Source organism: Pagrus pagrus (assembly GCF_965226575.1).
Source record: "Pagrus pagrus genome assembly, chromosome: 13".
NCBI lineage: Eukaryota > Metazoa > Chordata > Actinopteri > Spariformes > Sparidae > Pagrus > Pagrus pagrus.
Genome location: NC_140197.1, coordinates 213419 through 235654, shown reverse-complemented (window position 1 = coordinate 235654; position 22236 = coordinate 213419).

Here is a 22236-nt window from a genome sequence, read left to right as displayed (position 1 = left end):
CAACTTCATCAGATCAGTTTGGAAAGCCTGCAGAAAGTAGGTGACAGATGCTGTGGTGTGGTCACAAGTCAGGTAGGTTGCAACAGGAAGAGGAGATGCCCCCTTGGAAGGATTCCGCACAACTAATTCATACACATAGTTATAATTTCATGGCTCAAATCAAATGATGATTATGTATGTAATTGCGGTTTAATGAATTTTGACTGACCTCCAGAGGTGCTTTAAGTGCCGCCTCTGGCGGTCAGTGGAAATTCAGATAACATCAGAGTGACTGGGCGATGAGAATTTTGTGAGAGAAGCGCCATCTCCTGGTCAAACCGTGTATTTCAATGAATGGGAGGGGTTACAGTAAAACATTGACACTCCCATGAGAAAGAGGGGGGCAACTCCAGCGGCTGGGATTTGAAGGGGATTTGCAGGGGATTTGGAGGGAAGTTGGCTGGAAAACGTAGGCCATTCGGCTGGCTTTCAGCTGGAAGGGGACATTTTGAACGGCTACTACTGTAGGTCAAGGTCCCATCGCTCTATCTCGTACGGTCGCGAATTGAACATTTCTTCAACGGGTTATCATACCCTTTACCCTAACCCTAACCCTAAGCCCCCAGCCTGCTGTCACATATTTGCCTTGTAGGGGTTTGTTCTTCCCTCATGATGCTTCATCATTCCAGTCAAACCCTGTTTTTAAGGTTGTTTTTTTTTTATTTTTATTTTAACCCCCGCGGAGGCGGGAGAAGGGGTCCTAACCCACTTCCTAACCCTAACCCTAACCCCCTAACCCTAACCCCTAACCCCTAACCCTAATCCTAACCTTGGACCCTAGAGAGGGCCTAACCAGGTCACCAGAGCCCTAACCCTAACCACTCTCACCCCTGGCCTAATCCTAACCTCTGACCTCAGATGTGGGCCATAACCCTCATTTTTCTCCTGGCCTCCCACCTGATCTGGACCTTTAACACCCTATTCGACCCACCCAAAGTTTTAATCATCTACCGGCCATTTGGACAAATTACACCCAGGAGACAGACAATCAGACCCCAAATTTCATACTTTTCAAATTTATTCACCACACAATTGACAGAGACTCTAAAACAAACAATTCGGCTAGATCAAAAGCACAGGCAATTAGCACAGATCAAAGGCACTAATTCGGTCACATAAAAGGAAACGGAAACAATTAATTGGACCGGCCTATCTTCAAACGATCTCAGGCCTGGTGAGCTCAGAGGCTCCAGATTAGCGCTTCCTAGTGATCAGTCAGCCCAGATTGGAATTTGAGCCCGGAGGGTACCCGTTGTGTGGGGGGCCGTCCTTGCGGGGCTCGCGAGATCTCACCCCTCACCCCACGCCACACCACCTCCATTTGCTCTCGGACTCGCATGTCGCGCCACGCAGACAGTAAGCTAGAGATATTAAAACACACAATTTTGCCTGAAGAAGGTCTTTTTCAAGACCGAAACGTCGCTACAGCTTGAAATAAAGCTTTCACTTTTCCACGGACCATCACGACTCTATTCTTTACAGACCACAGTGAGTTTTTCAGCTAGTTTTGTGAATGAGCTGCGTGTAATGGCGGACCGCAGACACGATGCTGAGTGGACCGTGGTCAACTACGGACGCAGACGCCGAGGTCTTCTGGTCAACAGCCCTCCACGGGTTAGTAATCGATCCTACTACTACCACCAATATGATCAACAATACCGTGACCAGCGCAGTTACGCTGCAGTCACCAGGACAGGCCTCCGCGACTTGGCTGGGCGCGGCACGGCCCCACGCGGTGACCGAGGCCTCTATCGCGGCCCACGGGACCGCGGCCTCCACCGCACAGCACCCGTCCAGGCCTGGACGGGCAACAGAGGACAGAACAGGTATGTCAGGACACCCAGAGGACCCCGACGGGACCCGGTGACCACCGCTCCTCTTTCCACTGATCCAGATTTCACTCTCAAGACACGCATAATCCACAGAATCATAAAAGCCACGCATCATCTGGACAATATCACCGCATCTCAACCACCAGTCACTATAGCCAAAATGACGCACTATTTGGCCACTGCTATCAAACCAGCAGCACCAAACCCCAAAACACTGTCACTGATAGATGGCAATGCGAGACAGTGGGCTCACACCACCACAATCATCCTCCGTGACCACTACGAGGATTGCATGCAAAATGACATTCAGATTTTGATCCAAATGGGTGTGATTGAATGGCAGCAGAACTTTGAAATAGCCTCAGCTTGGGCTAGACGGCACTTTGGCCGCCGTATTAGACAAGAGACACTTGACAGCACATATGCCACATTACTGCAGAGACTCTCCACAGACGAGCCCCCGGACCCAGATCCGGACATCGACGGAGGCCAGCAGCATCAACCGGCGCCACCTGCGGGCCGGAATCCTCGTAGGCACATTTGGGGGGGTAGGTCAAGGTCCCATCACTCTATCTCTTATGGTAGCGAATCGAACATTTTCCATTTTAAAATCGCCATCACTCCGGCTACGAAGGTCCTAGAGACGAGAGACGAGAGACTAACCCTAACCCTGACCCAGTGCAAGAGGAGGACATAGACAATAATGATGAGATTCAGCCAGAGCCCGTTAGCCTGAAATCAGTCAGCAAGGTCCTGCCAACAGCCGTGAGGACAAGCTGGTCTGACCTCGAGCTGAAGCAGATCGACCTGGATCCGGGACTTACCCACAGGGAGGCCTACAACAACTACCTCCTGGCTTGCCAAAAGTTGCAGCTGCAGGTGAGGCCTTACAGAGGCTTTGAGAGGAAGAGGAGATTGTTGATGCCACCTGCATAGACTGCATCCCACACCTTCACAAAAACACACGCACCTACATTCACAGACACTGCACCCAATCACGTGACACTTTTATTGACACATTCCGCACCCACACAAACAAAAACACCTACATTCACAGACACTGCACCCAATCACGTGACACTTTTATTGGCACATACCTGTATATACAGTAGGTACATTTCAGTGGCCATTTCACTCGCGGGGAGCGAGATTCACGCAACGCGTGAAATGTAAGTGACAACTGTAGCCACTAGGTGGAAGCATAGTACTGAATTGCAGCTCAAACGATTTTGGGACAATTCCACATTTGACCACAATGTAGCTGCAATGGAGAGTGGCGCTGTTTTAGGCTACAGGTAGAGTGAATGGAGAGGGGGACTGCTAAACCGTATCAGATTGATTCAGACTGATTGTTTCACAGCGGTGGGACACCTCAATTATCTGGGTGACCTTGGATAATCACTTGTGCTTTCTTTGTTTTACAGTAGAGCTAAAATATGGACATTAGTCGTTTTTTAAGGAACATTTGTTTACTGGTAAAATTGCCGACCTGAATTATTGTCCCAGTCCGCCCCCGTGAGCCTATATCACGTCCTGACTGGATGTTGCTTAAATATAAGAATAGCCTATAATAAAATCTGATACCCTAAAGACATCTGAGGTTGTGATTTTGCTCGCTCGCTGCAGCCACGGCTAATAAGCGGAGGCAGAAACAATTACGCACAGCCTACAGAAGTTTCAACATCCATACAAGCATTTAAGAAATGATTCTTATCAGTTCCATAATTCAGAGAGGATTTTTACTTAACGAAAAAATGTATAAAGATCAGTTTTTAGGTTGAAGACACGACAGCAGCACGTATGTCCAGACGCTGATGTGTGTTATAACAGACATATAGCTCCCCTGGTAGAGCAGCTCCCTCAGTAAGCAGAATCTTATGCTAGTATGAGTTCGAATCTCTGTAAAGGCACTACCCTTAGTTAATGTGTTTTCTTTTCTCATCATCATTATGATCACATATAGCTCCAAGTTTGAGCAAATAAATGAGCAAATGAGCATTAATTCTCCGCCGGCCGCGGCACCAGCTTTCCTGCTTGTGTACATGAAATACATTAAATTCTGAAACCACAACTGTAGCGTACCGAATATCAATAGATGATAACCAGAAAAAAAAACGTTCTATTGATCTGATTCACCGGCTTCATGGACGTCGGAACTATTTTCTGCGAGGGGGGGGCGGGGGAAGCACGCACTTTTGTCAATGATTAAAGATTTGATTTAAAGTTATTTTATAATGGCGTGCAGTTATAACAGAACTAGATGGATGAACACGGCATCTTTATTGTTAAGAAAATGAAACTCCAGGAAGCTCCCCACTGCGTAAAAACGCAGCGCAGCCAGGAGCTGCACCTCCGGGCTGAGGGCAAAATTGCAGCGGGTTGCTCTCTGGATGTGTGGAGACACCAGAGTGATCGGCTGTTGGATCTCCGCACGGGGCAGCCGGTACTTTGCCTGGACAGCCCGGTCTGACAGCACGTCCAGTGGGGAGAAGTGCTGACGCACGTATGCATTTATGTAAACCGTCTGGCTTCGCGCACGGCGACGCTGTTGGTTCGCAGCGAGAATGTGCTGTATTGCAGCCATGGTTTCTCACACGCGCGGACTTTGGCAACGCATTTATATAGAGTAGCAGGTGAAGCCTCTCTGGATGAGGTTCAGCTGAGTTTAATACATGTGAGAAATTAAATAGTTTTCATAGAGTCAGACAAGAGACAATTGCCTCTGCCTGAGGTGTTACAGGAAGATAGATGGTAGATGACATTTACATTCTAATGAAGTAGCAAAGGGTCACTGTCCTGGGAAAGAGACGATCCACCAAACATCAAGGGGTCATTGTTCTGGGAAGAAATGTTGTAACCCCCCACTCTGTTTTGTATTTAAGTCAGAAACATTTGGAAGACGGGAGAGAACACTTCAGGTCTTCTCTCCATGCTGCATGTATTAAAGAGATCTGATTCATCACGCTGAGTCTACAATTCTTCTGAGATTTAGCAACTCTCAACCTCACAAAGGAGAATTTCCCTTACAATTTGGCGACGAGGATGGGATGGACGCTCTGCTGATTGACACCTGAGCCTGGACTGAAGGTTTAACTGTCGGCAGGAGTTTCAAGGAGACTCAGGGAAAGTTCCGCTCCGACAAACGGAGGACTGGATCCCACTTGAAGTCAGGCACGGGTGGCAGACAGCGGACGCTCCATCTAATAAGTGAGTACGGCGTTTTGAATCATTTGCTCAAATTGAAATCCTAGGTTGCTCACATAGGTAGTGAGTTCACATGTGTAAGGGATCCTGGGGGTCGCCTTCTGCCATATAAGTCCCTGGGGGTATTGGCTATTTGTGTGTTTTTTGCCTTGTAAGTCCCTGGGGGTATTGGCTATTTGTGTGTTTTTTGCCTTGTAAGTCCCTGGGGGTATTGGCTAATTGTGTATTTTGTTCCATGTAAGACCCGGGGGTATTGGACTAGAAAAAGAGAAAGAACAAAAAAAGAGAACTAAGGAAACTAAAGTAACAACACAGCAAGAGGCTGTTGTAATCTACTAAGTAAAGCTTGCAAAAGAACTGATTATTATATATATATATATTGTGATTTCAAGAGGCTAAAGGAGTTCTAGCTAATTGAATAGGAGTGTTTGGTGCAAACCTGATAACAGGTGATATAATAATATAATAATATAATAATAATATGATCCTATATGAAATACTGTAATATAATGATATGATACAGTATAGTATCGAATCGAATATAGTATTTGAATGTGTCATACAAACCACCTGGCTGAATAAGTTGCCCAAAGTTAGTGTCTACTTGATGAGATCCAACCATACAATTGTATGGGAAGATCAGTGTGATTGTGAAGTTTGTGTGAATGATAAGCCCATTGGAAGTTTAAGCACATCTGTCCCAGTGAGTCAATTGAAAACAGGAGGAACAAAACTGGGAAATTAAAAGCTCTAGCTGAACGTTTTACAGGCCCTGCTGAAATAAGGGCAGACAAATGGGGAAATAATGTGGTTGAGGATGTTCAACTTTGGCACTATGTCATCCATGGGGTGTTTTCAGTGAAAGGCAAATTACAGAATGTTAAGATGGTGTAGAGTATGTTAGAAGAAAAGGTAAAAGGAATGTAGGAAAAGATAGACTGATTGTTTTTGCAAAATCAGTAGCAGGATTGAAATACTGGGAAAAGAAAGTTTGAGTAAGAGGAAGAAGGAGAAACAAGAATGTAGGGCCAGAATTAGGAATGGGCCTCCTCCAAATACTGTCTCCACACCTACAGCACTTCCTTCAACGACACCTTCTCCACATGAGGTCAAGAACCCCAGGAAGACTCTGCAAGGGAGGGGGGAGGGGCACCAATACACCCTGACCTGTCAGCCCTCTCCCTATCTCCTAAAGAGACACAAATTAACCCTTCTTCTCCAAAAAAGACTTTTTTCTCCAATAGCAACTTCTGTTGACTACTGGTTGCGGAGTCAAGATCATAGAGGGGATGATGTTCCGTATGTCAGCCGAACAAATTCAAGGAGGTTGCAGGAACTACCTGGCACCCAAAAGACTGGAGATGTGTGGACCACAGAGTCCTGGACAAAGATGGCAGTCTCAACAGAAACAGCAAGAGGAGAAGGAGACTGGGTTCACATCCAACGCGTCAAGGAGAGGGCAACAGAACTGACAAAAAGGCCGATGCTGCAGATTGGAAGGCTATGGGCATACATCACATGATCGTGCTACCCCTGAGCTTAAACAACAAGAGGGACGAGATCCAGAAGAATCCTGGCAACATGCACCACCTAAAGGTGTCTGTTCATTCTCCAGGATTCCCCGTGACAAAGGCAAAGGAGACAGTGGAGGAAGGTCAGAGCATTGAGCAACACATAGAGAAGAACATTTAGACACAAATAATGATGACACACACACACACACACACACACACACACACACACACATAGACAGAGAGACAGAGGGAAACACTGATTGACTGCTAAAGACTAAGCATTGCTTCTAACAGTTTCTGGTAGCTTGAGGGCTCTAGTTTTTGATTTTTGGGAATAAAAAAGATGCAAATTATTATTATGATAATTATTGTCCAGTCGAAATCAACTTTTAGACTAGATAAAAAACAATATCCGCTCAGCCCTAAAGCTTTTTAAAGTCATTGCTCTTGTCATTTAGTCTATCATAATTCAAGGTGCCATTGTTGAATCCCTAAGTTCACCATGTAACTCCCCCATCTTGCAGAAACCAAATGGGGGGTGGAGACCAGTAAAACACTTAAGGTGTGAAGTTGTTGAGCATCCAGCAGATGTTGTAACACCAATGTCAAAATTTCTATCAGACGGTGGGGGTTCAGTAATTGATTTAGCAAATGCAGATTTTAGCATTCCTGTTCATCCTGACTCACAGTTCTGGTTTGTTTTCTCTTTCAATGGTAAGCTTTATTCTTGGATGAAGATGCCATAGGGTTTCTTCACCAGTCCAACTCTGTTTGCTATGGAGCTGAGAACGTGTTGCATTAGCAGCATTGGGGTGGTAGTGCTCTTGTTTAGTATATTGATAATTTGTATATGTGTTTTACGTTACATGGATATTGTCAAGAACTGAGACAGTGTCTCCACTTTGTTTTCTGGCAGAAAACGGTCCTGAAGTTTAGAAGGACGAAGTTGCAACTTATTTCAAAATAAAATTTAATGCGCTATTATACTCCGGAGGGTCGAAAATTGGGTCCTGACCACATCCAGACAATCTTGGATGTTTCAAAACTGCGAACGAGAAAAACAAACGATTGCCTTATTGGATTTAGCAGGCTATTGTTGTCCATGGATTCTTAATTTTGTGGAGATCTCCCAACCCTTGTATGACATCACACATGGGTGAAAACATTTGACCAAGACTGACTTTGACTGACTTTTGAGGCAGAAACAGCCTCTACTGACTTAAATCAAGCTTGAAATTTTTTATTTTTTTTTTTTTTGTTTAGGCCTACCAAACCCTAGAATTTGCGCAAAGATCACAAAATTGAGAAGAAAAAAAAAAAAAGGAAAAGAAAAGAAAAAGAAAAAAAACTACTACTCTTTCTGAATGTGGTGGTTTATGCAAAAACCCGTACTTAGCCCATGGTGGCAAACAGGGCCTAATAGGTCATTAATCAGAATAACTTTACACCACAGAGAGAGCTATAGTAAGATTGTGTAAGAGCTGTAGCAGTTGTTACCAAAGAAGTTATGGCCACAGCTGATCACTATCTGTCCTCTAACTGTTAATGTTCTGCATGCTGTCTGCTCTTTTAACAATGAAAAAAACTACTCACCTAATCAAAGCATGAATATTGCACTAACAAATGTGCTACTAACAGTGTCTCATGTCACCCTAAAACATTGTACTGACCTTAACCCATCAACTTTGCTCCCTACAGCTCAAAATGGAGGAGCACATCCATGTCTGTGTCAAAACCACAGGATGCATTATTTTGACACACCCCTTATTAACCCTAACTTTGTCTTCTTTGTAGATGGTTCTGCTATGAGAAATCCTACCGATGGATCCCCTTGTGTCTCATATGCAATATGTACTGAGAATGCCATAGTTGAAAATGTTAAACTTCCTGTCTGCTCGGGCAGCTGAATATTTTGCAGTAACTCGTTTTTTTTTATTCTAGGAACAGGACACGACGTCACAGTTTTTACAATGACTTGAAATATGCAGTTAATGTGTGTCATAACTTACGTTTCCTTACTTCTACAGCGAACTTATAGCACATAGAAGTCCCATCAGTAACCTCTTGTCTGCATTACTTCTACCTGTCTCTGTAGTGGTATGCAAATGTCAAGCTCATTCAGGTTCTGTTGTCCCGGTGTCAAAGGCAGCTGCTCTGTCACCTGCCTCCCCCACTCTACAGATGCTTATGTCTGTCCAACACCCTTAATGATGTCTTTTTGTTTCAAACAGGAGCTGAGTTTTAAAAAAAAACAACAAAAACCTCATCTAGCCTCATGAAGGCTGCATGAAGGCACAGTACTGAAAAAAGCTATATTCCCTTTTTGGCAAATTTGACTCATGGTCTTGACCATGAGTCAAAAGGGGGGATGTTGGATATTGTACATAGATTGTGGTATGCGCCAGGATTTTCAACTTTTGCTGTAAATTTTTGTAAAAATTGTGTAAATTGTGCAACTAATAATGTTGGCAGAGGTGTAGCAATGCCCCTGTCAGCCATCCTAAACCTGAAGGTCCCTTTGAGCATTTAATGATGGATTGTTGACATGTTTTCCGAAATGGATTGAATGCTTCCAATGTAAAAATGCTACAGTCGCTTCAGTTTGCTCTCAGTAACAAAAGCATTGTTGAGAGACGTAATTCCATGTTGAGGGCCTTCGATCTAAATTAACTAGCGATAATGGGTCTTATTTTATAAATAGTGTAATTCAAAGCTTCTCTGAAAGCCTGTAGATAAACCCAAAAATAAATAAATAAATAAAAAAAAAAAAAAAAACATGTCTTCCATCCAGCTAGTGGAGGTGCAGTGGAATAGGCTAACCAGACCCTGAAAACAAAACTAACAAAATTAGTGACAGAAACAAATGTATTAATAGTTGAGGTTTTACCTCTTTAATGTTGCATTAATTAACCTGCATTAATGTTTATGAGAGACTGCCCACATAAGACAACTCGATTGTCTCCTTATGAGGTACTGACTGGCCGTCCTATGAGAATGATGAACAGCCTGTTTCCTCAAAACAGTTTAACTCTGACAGGAATGGATGATGACATGTTAAAATATTGTTGTGAGCTTAACTATGTCTTGAAGCTTTTCTTCCTTCAGGTAAAAGCTGCCCCATCTGAGCCTGACTCCACATCTAGCCGGGAGACCTGTGAATGACTCTAACAGTGTCTGGATAGCTGAGGGAGAAACGTGAATCCAGATCCAGGAATTCGAGTGTAAACCTTCTCCAGCGATTATTCTTCTGAGAAGAAGACAACTTAACCTGTGGGGAAAGTGATGAGGACTTCTGGTGGACGATCGTGGCTACAGTTTTCATCATCGGGTTGGTCACCACAAGTGTTGTAGACCAATCCTGGTCTTCAGCCTAACAGCAAGATGAGAGCTGTTCCTGCAAATTCAGAAGCTTGCAACAACTGGACTCCAAACGTCCTCATATATTCATACCTATCACACCACCACTGATCCACTTGCAACCACCAGTAAAACTGATGTCATTATACTGATACTTAGACACCCATCCATCACAGAAGGATGGCAATGGACTGTTAACAACGAGGGTCCAAAGAAGACACAGAGGACAAAAGTGACATTGGCATGCCGACTACACAGAATCAAGTGACCCCAGAGGAAGATGACATCAGAACAACCACAATAGCACAGCTGATCACGGAATAATAATAATAATAATAAAAAAACAAAAAACAGTTTAGTAGTTTGAACAAAATGGTTTTTAGAGTTCAATGCTGATGAACTTATTGATTTGCTTTAATGCTGTTGTTGTATTTTCTATGTACTGTAACGAAGAGTCATCATTTTTTAGGTCAAATTAAGTGATTTTTTTTTGTTGTTGTTTTGTTATTGCTGGTTGCTGTTAATGGTTTAGTTTTATTTGAATTTTAAATTTAATTCCCAGAAATGTGTGTTGACACTTTGTGTCAAAAGGGAGGAATGTGAGAAATTAAATAGTTTTCCATTCAGTAAGAAATATACTGTAAACACCATATCAGGATGTGAGAACAAAAGGGGAGAAACCCCTTTTGCTGTAAGTGTCATAGAGTCAGACAAGAGACAATTGCCTCTGCCTGAGGTGTTACAGGAAGATAGATGGTAGATGACATTTACATTCTAATGAAGTAGCAAAGGGTCACTGTCCTGGGAAAGAGACGATCCACCAAACATCAAGGGGTCATTGTTCTGGGAAGAAATGTTGTAACCCCCCACTCTGTTTTGTATTTAAGTCAGAAACATTTGGAAGACGGGAGAGAACACTTCAGGGGTCCGTTTCACAAAGCAGGTTTAGTGAAAACTCTGAGCCTGTTAACCCTGAAATGAGGGAAACTCTGAGTTTTCCGTTTCACAAAGGGAGGTAACTCAAACCAGAGAAAGAGGGGTAACTCCAGCCTGTTTCACAGAGAGAGGTAACTTAAGCTCTCGGTCAGTTACCATGGTAACATACTCTATGACTCTAACCTGGTCGGGACCAGGTTTTTCTCACAAACCTCGAGTTTCTCTCTGTCTCCGCCCTCTTTCAGCCACACACGGGATTTGATTTCCTCATTCATTCAGTCAGCAGGCGAGTTTCGGCGTAATATAGTTCTGCCGTCTGTTTTTTGAGAAAATCATTGCAAAAATCAGGCAGTCGGCGACATTAGAAGTTATATTAGGTGGCGACTATTTTCACTACCATGGCATGTCCTTTTGATAATGATCCCGTGGATGAAGGTGCAGCATTACTGCGCAGAGAATTAAATATTCGTCGGGAGATGATTATCAGACCGCGCATAGATGTTCTTGCATTTCCAGACAATTATATTTCTGAGCGGTACCGTTTCACGTCACAGTCCATCATTTACATACACAACCTAATCCGTCCTTACATTTCCAACATTACCAACCGTAGTCATGCTCTCACATCCCAGCAGATATTGTGTGTTGCGCTGCGTTTTTTTTGCAAAAGGGAGTTTTTTATACAACGTCGGAGATGCAGAGCACTTGAGCAAGGCAACTGTATGCAGAGCGGTCAGAAAAGTGTGCCTCGCCCTGAAACGCCCAGTGGGGTGAAAAACGTAGCCCTCCTCTTCCCCGTTGCCATGGTGACTCGTCGAATCGAGGCTCCATTGATGCTGTCTTTTTATACTTGTGGAGCACGCGCTTAACTCCAGGTGAAACTACTCCGAGTTGATCAAACTAATTCAAATCAGCAGTTCTGGAACCGAAAACTCAGAGTTTCCTATCTCAGAGTAGATCAACTCAGAGTTCAAGGTTAGACTCAGAGTTTGTTGAACCTGCTTTGTGAAACGGACCCCAGGTCTTCTCTCCATGCTGCATGTATTAAAGAGATCTGATTCATCACACTGAGTCTACAATTCTTCTGAGATTTAGCAACTCTCAACCTCACAAAGGAGAATTTCCCTTACATACATCTGTTTCCTTGATATCTGTGAAATGCCACAGGGTTGTTGTTTTTTATGTGTAGTACTATAAACTCATATGCAGATGTGTGTGGAAAACTTAAACGTGTAATTCAATAAAAAGTTTTTTTTCTTCTACTATTAGCCTATGTTTCTTGCGCCAGTGGTCCGCAGCTGTGAGCGCATTTCAACACTGAGCATTGTTTTATTATTTCGAAAAGTGGAGGATATAAATTTCCCTGACGCGGCTTGATCACTGAGCATTTGGTCGCTAAGAAGGCTGTTAAGAGTGGGTCAGCTCGATCTTACATTTCCTTCTTAGTGAAAGATCTTCTTAAGCTAAGAGCGACTCTGGGAAACGCATCCTTCTTTCACAGCGTTCTTAAGAGCGCTCCTAAGAAGATCTTAGCACTTAAGAGCTCCTTAACGAATCTGGGAAACGCGACCATTGGCAGGGCCAGACACAGCTTAATGAGCTTCTCCACCTCCGAATGCAGGATGGACACATCCTGGATGGTGCTTACTTCTCGTCCCCTACACACATTCCTCAGTATGGGGGAATGCAAATGTTAAGGCATCTGGAACAAGTTCGCTTAACTGGAAAGACCACATCCATCCCCCAGCGCCCCCACCCCCACCCCCGCGCGCTGAGGACAGCAAAGAGGTCTGCAACAAATACATTGATCACTTGGCCAAGGGATCTCCTCCTGCAGGGTGACTGCTTCAGGGACTCACTCCGCTTTAAAAAACCTTCTGTACATCCGACTACTGTGAAGCTGCTGATTATGTATTTTGATAAAGCTAGAGAAAACTGTCTGACATGACGTGGCGTCGTTCTTCTTTCTATAAGCCTGTTGTAGAAAATATAAGGAATAGAAAGCACAAATATTTGTGTTAAATTCTGACACCACAACTGAAAGAAAGAAAGCTGGTCATAGACATCGGAACTCACGCACCCCATCAGCCACCCTACCCACGGGAAGATACGAGAAGTAAGCACCATCCAGGATGTGCATATGGACCTGGTGCGCTCCGAGGCGGAGCGGCGTTTTGATCAGGAAGGACTCCGCATAGCTGCAGGGCGAGAGCAGGCAGTTCTTGAGGCGGCTCAGGGGAAACGAGTGGATGTGGGTTCCTCGGAACTGACCCCCTTTCCACAAGAGAGGTGGAGAAGCTCATTAAGCTGTGCCTGGCCCTGCCAATATCTGTCGCGGCATCCGAGCGCTCTTTCTCAGCCTTGCGCAGGCTGAAAACCTGCTGCGCACCATGACGCAGGAGAGACTAACACATTTGACCGTTATGAACGTTCACAGTGACCTTATGGGTGAAAGCGATGTCTCGACCCTGCTTAAAACCTTCATCAGTGGGTCAACTGAGAGAAGGTCCACTTTTGGATATGCATGAAAGCCCTGAGTCAGGAGCGCAGACTTTTCTTTTTTTCATTCAAGGGTACAAATAATGCTGTTATGTTCCTTAAATGGCTTGATTTAGTGATCAAAGTTTCATTTTCTTAACAATAAAGATGCCGTGTTCATCCATTCTAGTTCTCTTATAACTGCACGCCATTATAAAATAACTTCAAATCAAATCCTAAATCATTGATAAAAGTGCGTGCTTCCCCCGCCCCCCCTCTCAGAAAATAGTTCCGACGTCCATGAAGCCGGTGAATCAGATCAATAGAACGTTTTTTTTTTTTCTGGTTATCATCTATTGATATTCGGTACGCTACAGTTGTGGTGTCAGAATTTAATGTATTTTATGTACACAAGCAGGAAAGCTGGTGCCGCGGCCGGCGGAGAATTAATGCTCATTTGCTCATTTATTTGCGCAAACTTGGAGCCATATGTGATCATAATGATGATGAGAAAAGAAAACACATTAACTAACGTTACAGCCTAAACTGAGATTCAAACTCATATCAGCGGGTGATTCTGCTTACTGAGGGAGCTGCTCTACCAGGGGAGCTATAGTCAGTCACAATGTTTTCATGTGTCTTATTTATCACCGACCCGCTGCCCCAGCTGACACACCAGCGCCTGGACATACGTGCTGCTGTCGTGTCTTCAACCTAAAAACTGATCTTTATACATTTTTTCGTTGAGTTAAAATCCTCGCTGAATTATGGAACTGATAAGAATCATTTCTTAAATGCTTGTATGGACGTTGAAACTTCTGTAGGCTGTGCGTAATTTAAAAGGCTTCATAGTGAAAAAAATCATTCATCTCATCCGCCATCAACATCATCAACAACTCACTAAGTTTGTCCTTGCTAGAGGGACCCTGTAGCGCCAGGTTGAAGGAAGGAGTTGGAATGAGGTGTGGAGTAGGTGAGGTATTATTAGCTACATTCTTGTAATTAAGCAACAACGAACAGAAACATAAATCAGTTAATTCTGTCCATTCCCGTTCATGGTCACTGCTCCCTGCTGCTGCATGTTGTCGTCCTCCTGCTCACAGATGCCACCTGGTGGTTGTTTGGGCACATTGCCGCTTCTCATGAAAACACAATTGATCCTCCACTAAAAAGGTGCGTGATAATCACGCGTGAACTCGGCCACAACGAAGTAGTACCTACTGTAGTTGCTTAAAAAAAAAAATTAAAAAAATATATATATATATATTTCCCCCACATGGTCTCTGCCTTGTCGTGGCGTGGGGGCTTACGTGCCTCGGTGGTCCTGTGGACTCTAGGGATTGGGCCTACCCAGCTTGCCTACTACTGCCTTACCAAACAGCAGTTGACCAGCTGGGTAGGCCCAATCCCTAGAGTCCACAGGTCCACTGAGGCACAACCAAAGAGTCCAACATGTTATCACTTACCTGCCAGTCTTCTTGCTGGACGGTCTGCTGCAGATGTACTTGAAAACATACTAAAAGTTTACCAAAGTTTGACTCCAAGAAAGGCCCAATTTTCAAAATGGCGGCCGTAAGGTCCTTAAAATGACCATTACACCTTTGTATTCCTCCTAGACCAGGAACATTGGTGCCTGATACATGTTTTGGGCATGTAATATTCTAATTAGCATATTTTCATGATAGATAAGTGATAACAAGTACAATTATATATTAAAGCAATTGGTAACAAGCGTATTTATGTGAAAAATAAGTACAATTTTCCATAAGTAATTGCATATTTCTCCTTTCTCATATCGGTTTGCCTAGTGTTGGTGGTTTCTGTGATTCATAACCATTCTTTTGATTCCAATAATGAATAAATTCATTAGAACTGTGTGGTACTGTAAAATTAGTCAAAACAGGGCTGCCACCCAATCATGATGATCCTCTTTTTTTAATGAACTACTCCTAAGGACTGCTGCAGCTCAGGGACACTGCCTTATTGGTGGCGATTTTAACTTGGTCTTTAATCCAACTTTGGACCGTTCCTTGCCTAAATCACCCACGCCATCAAAGGCAGCCTTGATTTTGAACCATGGCATAAAAGAGTTGGGGCTATGTGATGTCTGGCGCACTCTCAATCCTAATAAGAAAGATTTCTCCTTTTTCTCTAACGTTCATAAATCTTATTACAATGTGAACTCTGCCTCCAATGCAATTATATGGGATGCCTTAAGACATTCATGAGGGGATGTATTTTGTCCTACAGTTCATACAAATCAAGGGAAAGGAGAAAATAATTGACAAAATTAGATGAAGATATTAGAACACTTGAACAAAAACATTCTGAAACCAAAAGAATGGACATTTTAACTTCTTTGACTGTAAAACGAATACAGTATAATAATTTATGTACTACCAAGGCCGAAGCAGCTTTAGCTTGGACCAAGTACCACTATTAAATCAATAGTTAATTAAGGCAAATCAAGAAGGGGGAATCAGATAAAATAATTCATTCAATAATTACTGATGATGGCAGGTCTCTGACTGACCCATCCAGCTCTCTCGAATTAGCTACCACACTATTAAGGACAGACAAAAATGTAGCTCCTATAGGCCCTTAAGTCTTATAAACGCTGATTACAAGGTTATCTCTAAATTGCTTGCTACTAGATTAGAAGACATTATGCCAAAAATAATACACCCAGATCAAACTGGGTTCATCAGGAATAGGCGAGGGTCAGATAATGTCCGCCATTTATTTCATATAATTGATTCTGCACAGATGACAAAAGAGCCTAGGCTGATAATATCAATGGATGTTGAGAAGGTGTTTGACAGGATCGAACCTACCTTTCTATTTCAAATGAATTTTGGTGTAAAATTCATTCACTATCTTAAAACACTTTTCAAGGCACCTAAAGCACAAATATTAATTAATGGAGTCCTGTCGGTCGCTTCTCACTTTTTAGAGTGGTCCGACAGGGCTGTTGTGTCTCTCCGTTATTATTCTCGCTTGCCATCGAACCATTTGCTCATGCCAATCCAAGTTAATGCTGCCATCTCTGGTGTCAAATTTGGTACCTCTGAGCATAAAATTACACTCTGAGAGTAGTGACATCAGATGGCTCTCTATAGAACAACATATATTGAAAGCTACCCCATTAAAAAATATCCCCTTGTTGGGATCAAAGAAAAACCTTTCTTTAATAACAAAAAACCCATAATCTTGAGCACTTTTTGTGCATTGGCAGGAAACTCATGCAAGTTCCTTCAAATTAGACACTGGCTCCAAGATAACTCTGCTGACTTTCCAAATTTGCCAGTGGAATCTCCCTTTGAGAAGCATCTGCTTGATACACGACTCTCCTCCACAAGAGGACTGATATCCTCTATATACAACATCTTGACCAGAAACATGCCAATTGCCAATTTCTGATAGACTATCGATTAAAAACAAGTGGGAGACAGACCTAGGTTGTAATTATGAAGATGCCGACTGGCGAAACATATTGAAAAGATCCCCAACAGTAGTAATTTCCACTAAACATAGACAAATGCAATTTAATATCTTTCATAGAATTTATCTCACCCCACACAGACTTCATAAGATCAATAGGAATGTCTCTGCCATGTGCCAAAGGTGTAAGGTGAATGAAAGAAAGTTACTCTGTATGCTCTGGACTTGTCCCTATCAAGAAGACTTTTGGAAGTTTGTTACAGCCACTGTTTCAGAGGTTATAGAGACCGAAATTCCAAGAGATCAGAAAATTTGGCTTTTGGGAGATGTCAACATGCTTAAGATAACTGTAAGGTTTTTTTGGGGTGAACCAGAGATGTAAACGATTTAGCCTATTATTGTGAGAATCACTATAATCAACCTCTATGGGAGGAAGAGTGTGATGACTAATGGTAAATCTAGTGAAGGTCACAGTGAAAAAAAGTATAAAAAAATAAAACCAAAATTTAGAGGAAACAACTGAAAAAAAAAAAAAAAAAACGCAAAAAAAAAAAAAAAAAAACGCATTATAAAAAATATAAAAATATCTAAAAAAAAAAAGAGACGGATACAAGAAGTAGATATGCATACTTAGCTGAGAGGGTTAATTGAAGGGAGAAGTGCTAAAAATGAGCCCCATATTCTATTATGTGTTTCAGCTTTTTCCTGACATTGTACAGAATTTTCTCTGGCGTGCAGTATGATGAAAGGGTGGGTTTTCTGATTTCCAGTTCACTAGTATAATTTTTTTCCCAGCCATGCTGGCTAATGACACAAAATATTTCTTATGTTTAGTTAGGATATTTTAAAGGCTTCCCGCCCATCTTAGATGCCATCTTGAAAAACCAACCTTTCTAGTGGTCAAACTTTGGTAAACTTTTAGTATGTTATTAAGGACACCTAATACCACAAAAAACAGCTGAGAAACCTTTTGTTGGAATTTTTTCAGGGTTAGGTGGTTTTTTTTCATATATGCAGCCGCCTAGTATTTTTTCCTTAAGTTTCGTTTCATTAAAACCCAAAGTAAACACGGTCGCGACGTGACTGCAGGTCTATTTTTTGAACGGCAATTAAATGAATCGGAGCAAAGATGTAACGTAGTGGTAAGAAGCTGCATCAATCCAAGTTATCATTTGCTGCAGCAAGAAATCCAGAGGATGATCAGACAAAGAGGAGGAAAGGTGAGAATTGTAATAAGCTAAGAGAATGAGAAAAATAGTGAACGAGCCTACATATGCAACAGATAGCCAATAGAGATGCTAAAAAGCCTGAGCAGGATCTCCACTCGCTCTCTCTCTCTCTGTCTCTGTCCCTCTCTCTCTGTGTGTGTCTCTCTCTCTCTCAATTCAATTCAAATTCGCTTTATTGACATGAATGTTATGAGAACTATGTTGCCAAAGCATCAAGAATCAATGAAACAAAACAAATACAACTCACAGAATCAAATATATACAAATAAAATTAAAAATAAATAAATAAATTTAAAAAAGTATATATATATATATACATACACACTGTATACCCTGTGTGTGTGTGTGTGTGTGTGTGTGTGTGTGTGTGTGTGTGTGTTTTACTGCGTCCTCACAAAATGACGCACTTTAACATTAAACATTTAACTAATAAAAATGCATTAAAACGTCATGAAATACACACAGCTTATCTCTAATATGCACAAATATGACATTACATTTAAAGGTATAATATGGAGAATGAGCAGAACACCGCCATCTAGTGTCTCGAGGTCGTAGTCGCAACAACAAAAAATAATTCCAGCAGTCGGGTTGCCAGGTTCGTGATTGGTGAAACGCAGTCATGTGACAGAGCCTGTGTTGGAAGCGTGTCCATCAAAACATAAACAATTGGAGTAAATGTAGCTCGTTACTACCCACCTCTGCAGCCAGAACAGAGCAACATTCATTTACAAGTTTAATACGCGGATTGGACCGGGTCGGGTCTTTACTCTGACACCAATGAAGCAGCTTGGAAACTGTTTAAACGGGCGATCGTTGGATGCAATGAAGGAGTTTAACGGCTTCAAAACGCACGCCGAAATGGCTACGTTTCTCCTCGACCGGTAAGCTAACTTTCATGTTTACTTAGCTGTAACGGCTAACGCTAACGGTAACTGTCAGTCAAACTGCTCTGCAATATGGTGCGATTTGCCGGAGGGGATGAGTTCAAACAGGCTCGAACAGACCCGGCCCAGTAGCCTACAGGAGACCGGAGTCTGTTCGAGCCTGTTTGACTGACAGTTTGACTGACAGTTACCGTTAGCGTTAGCCGTTAGCCGTTAGCGTTAGCCGTTACAGCTAAGTAAACATGAAAGTTAGCTTACCGGTCGAGGAGAAACGTAGCCATTTCGGCGTGCGTTTTGAAGCCGTTAAACTCCTTCATTGCAGTCCATTGACTCCATGCTTGGCCTATGTTGACCCTCGACTTTGCCCTTCTCTGGTCACTCAGCTGCTGAGATAAATAACGCCGTCTTCTCTGAGGCTCCCAAACAGCTACATTAGCAAACTCCATCTCACCCAGTGCCAGCCTACAGTAGCTGCGCCGGAGCAACTGGCAACCCGCAATTTACAGCCACTATTGGCTGGTAAAATGTAAACAGAACGTGACAGAAAGTCATTGTCGAGCCCGTCAAAAATTTTAAAAATATTAATTTAGACTAAAAAAAAATTTTTTATGGAAAAGCAATACTTTCATTCTGTACCCCTCAAAACGCCCCGTGGATGTATTATTTTAAAAAAAATATTGCTTTTAATAAAAATTCTACATATTCAACCTTTAATCTAATGTGGATAAATGAACTATTTCACTGTGAAAATCAGCTGCTTTTCCCGTGCACTCAACCAGCTGTTGGCCTCTCAGACTTTTTTTTTTCTCCATATAGGCTAACTCGACCAAAAATATACATGAAAAGGTGAGTAAAAAGACCAGGTTTATTCCTAATAACAATAATAATGACATTAAATTCATGATTTATGTGATGATTTATAGTTTATGTGAATAAATTAATTCACTACTGTACAGGTTGAGTCGGCTGCTAGCATGATCCGTGCACGTGTCAGTTAATCCCCTGCCAATAAAGGATTTTATTTTTCGACAAAACTCGACGAAAACAACATTAAAAACATTTAAAAAACACCAGGTTTATGATAATATGTATTAAAATGACGTTTTTGAGGGATTTTCAGTCGAAAAAATCCGAGTTAAACTTTGAATTTTGTTTAATTTGATCAAATCTAACTTTAAAATAGTTTACATAGACAATAGTAATAATTATTATTATTATTATAAAGTAATATTCACAGTTTTCAAACTAAAATGGCCTAAAATGGCTGCTTCGGCTGCTGCTGCTGATGCTGCTGATCAAATGCGCTATCACACCTGGATCACGTGATCAAATACGTGGTCAAAGGGCTTGACATGCGGCGGACACGGGCCAGACAGTGACGTCACATCAATCAAAGCAATGATAAATAACTATTTTTCAGTTCGAAAACACGGAGAAAAGAAAAGAAAAAAATTAAAGGGGATTTTTTTTTTTTTTTTTTTTTTTTTTTTAATTATGTTCAGGGTGTGAGGGAGATTGTTACTGCAAAATTTCAGAGGTCTGCGCCATTCAGAAGTGTCCAAAATGCTCAAAAAGCAATGCCCTGGTGCCAAGATTAAAGTGCACAGGTACCTATCTTTGGGTTATAAGCCTGAAACTTTCAGAGGTTCATCAGGGGCCAAGGCTCATCCACTGTGTGCAATTTCAGAGCCGGGCGACCTTCACAAGCGGTCAGAGGTCACGATGAGTGTTTACCTGAGCTCGTTAAGCACATTTCCCTGAATAAATCATCAATACTTTGAGCTGGGGAGCTGAGCTCTCAGTATGTTGTCCACACTGTACAGGAGATTGTTGATACCAAAAATCAGACCTCTCTGACCTTCACAAGGGTCACAGCTGACTGTCCAGGGTCGCTTCCAGGTTTGTGAGGCCTGCACCTGGAAGGCCTTTAGTTTAATAGCTTCCACACGCTTTGGGTTATAAGCCTGAAACTTTCAGAGGTTCATCAGAGGCCGAGGCTCATCCACTGTGTGCAATTACAGACCCGTGTGACCTTCACAAGTGTCAAAGATCAAGTGTTAAATCTGACCATTTTGACCCCATTTTTCTGCTTAATTCTCAGCATGGATTCGAGTGGAGAAGAGTCGGGAGGTGGGGACCAGTTGGCGGATGAGGGACAGGGCCCTCCAGGCCCCACCAGGACCCCCATCTCCGGAGACTCGTCTCCCCCTGAGCTGCCGCCTCCTCCTCCTCCTCCTCCTCCTCCTCCTCCTCGTCGCCCTCCTCCTCCTTATCCTCCTCCTCCGCTGCCTCATCTTGGTCATCTTCCTCCTCCTCCTCCTCCTCGTCCTCGTCGTCGCCCTCCTCCTCCTTATCGTCCTCCTCCGCTGCCTCATCTTGCTCATCTTCCTCCTCCTCCTCCTCCTCCTCGTCGCCCTCCTACTCCTTATCGTCCTCCTCCGCTGCCTCATCTTGCTCATCTTCCTCCTCCTCCTCCTCCTCGTCCTCGTCGTCGCCCTCCTCCTCCTTATCGTCCTCCTCCGCTGCCTCATCTTGCTCATCTTCCTCCTCCTCCTCCTCCTCGTCGCCCTCCTCCTCCTTATCGTCCTCCTCCGCTGCCTCATCTTGCTCATCTTCCTCCTCCTCCTCCTCCTCCTCGCCCTCCTCCTCCTTATCGTCCTCCTCCGCCGCCTTATTTTTCTGCTTAATTCTCAGCATGGATTCGAGTGGAGAAGAGTCGGGAGGTGGGGACCAGTTGGCGGATGAGGGACAGGGCCCTCCAGGCCCCACCAGGACCCCCATCTCCGGAGACTCGTCTCCCCCTGAGCTGCCGCCTCCTCCTCCTCCTCCTCCTCCTCCTCCTCCTCGTCGCCCTCCTCCTCCTTATCCTCCTCCTCCGCTGCCTCATCTTGGTCATCTTCCTCCTCCTCCTCCTCCTCCTCGTCGCCCTCCTTCTCCTTATCCTCCTCCTCCGCTGCCTCATCTTGCTCATCTTCCTCCTCCTCCTCCTCCTCCTCCTCCTCGTCGCCCTCCTCCTCCTTATCGTCCTCCTCCGCTGCCTCATCTTGCTCATCTTCCTCCTCCTCCTCCTCCTCGTCCTCGTCGTCGCCCTCCTCCTCCTTATCGTCCTCCTCCGCTGCCTCATCTTGCTCATCTTCCTCCTCCTCCTCCTCCTCCTCGTCGCCCTCCTACTCCTTATCGTCCTCCTCCGCTGCCTCATCTTGCTCATCTTCCTCCTCCTCCTCCTCCTCGTCCTCGTCGTCGCCCTCCTCCTCCTTATCGTCCTCCTCCGCTGCCTCATCTTGCTCATCTTCCTCCTCCTCCTCCTCCTCGTCGCCCT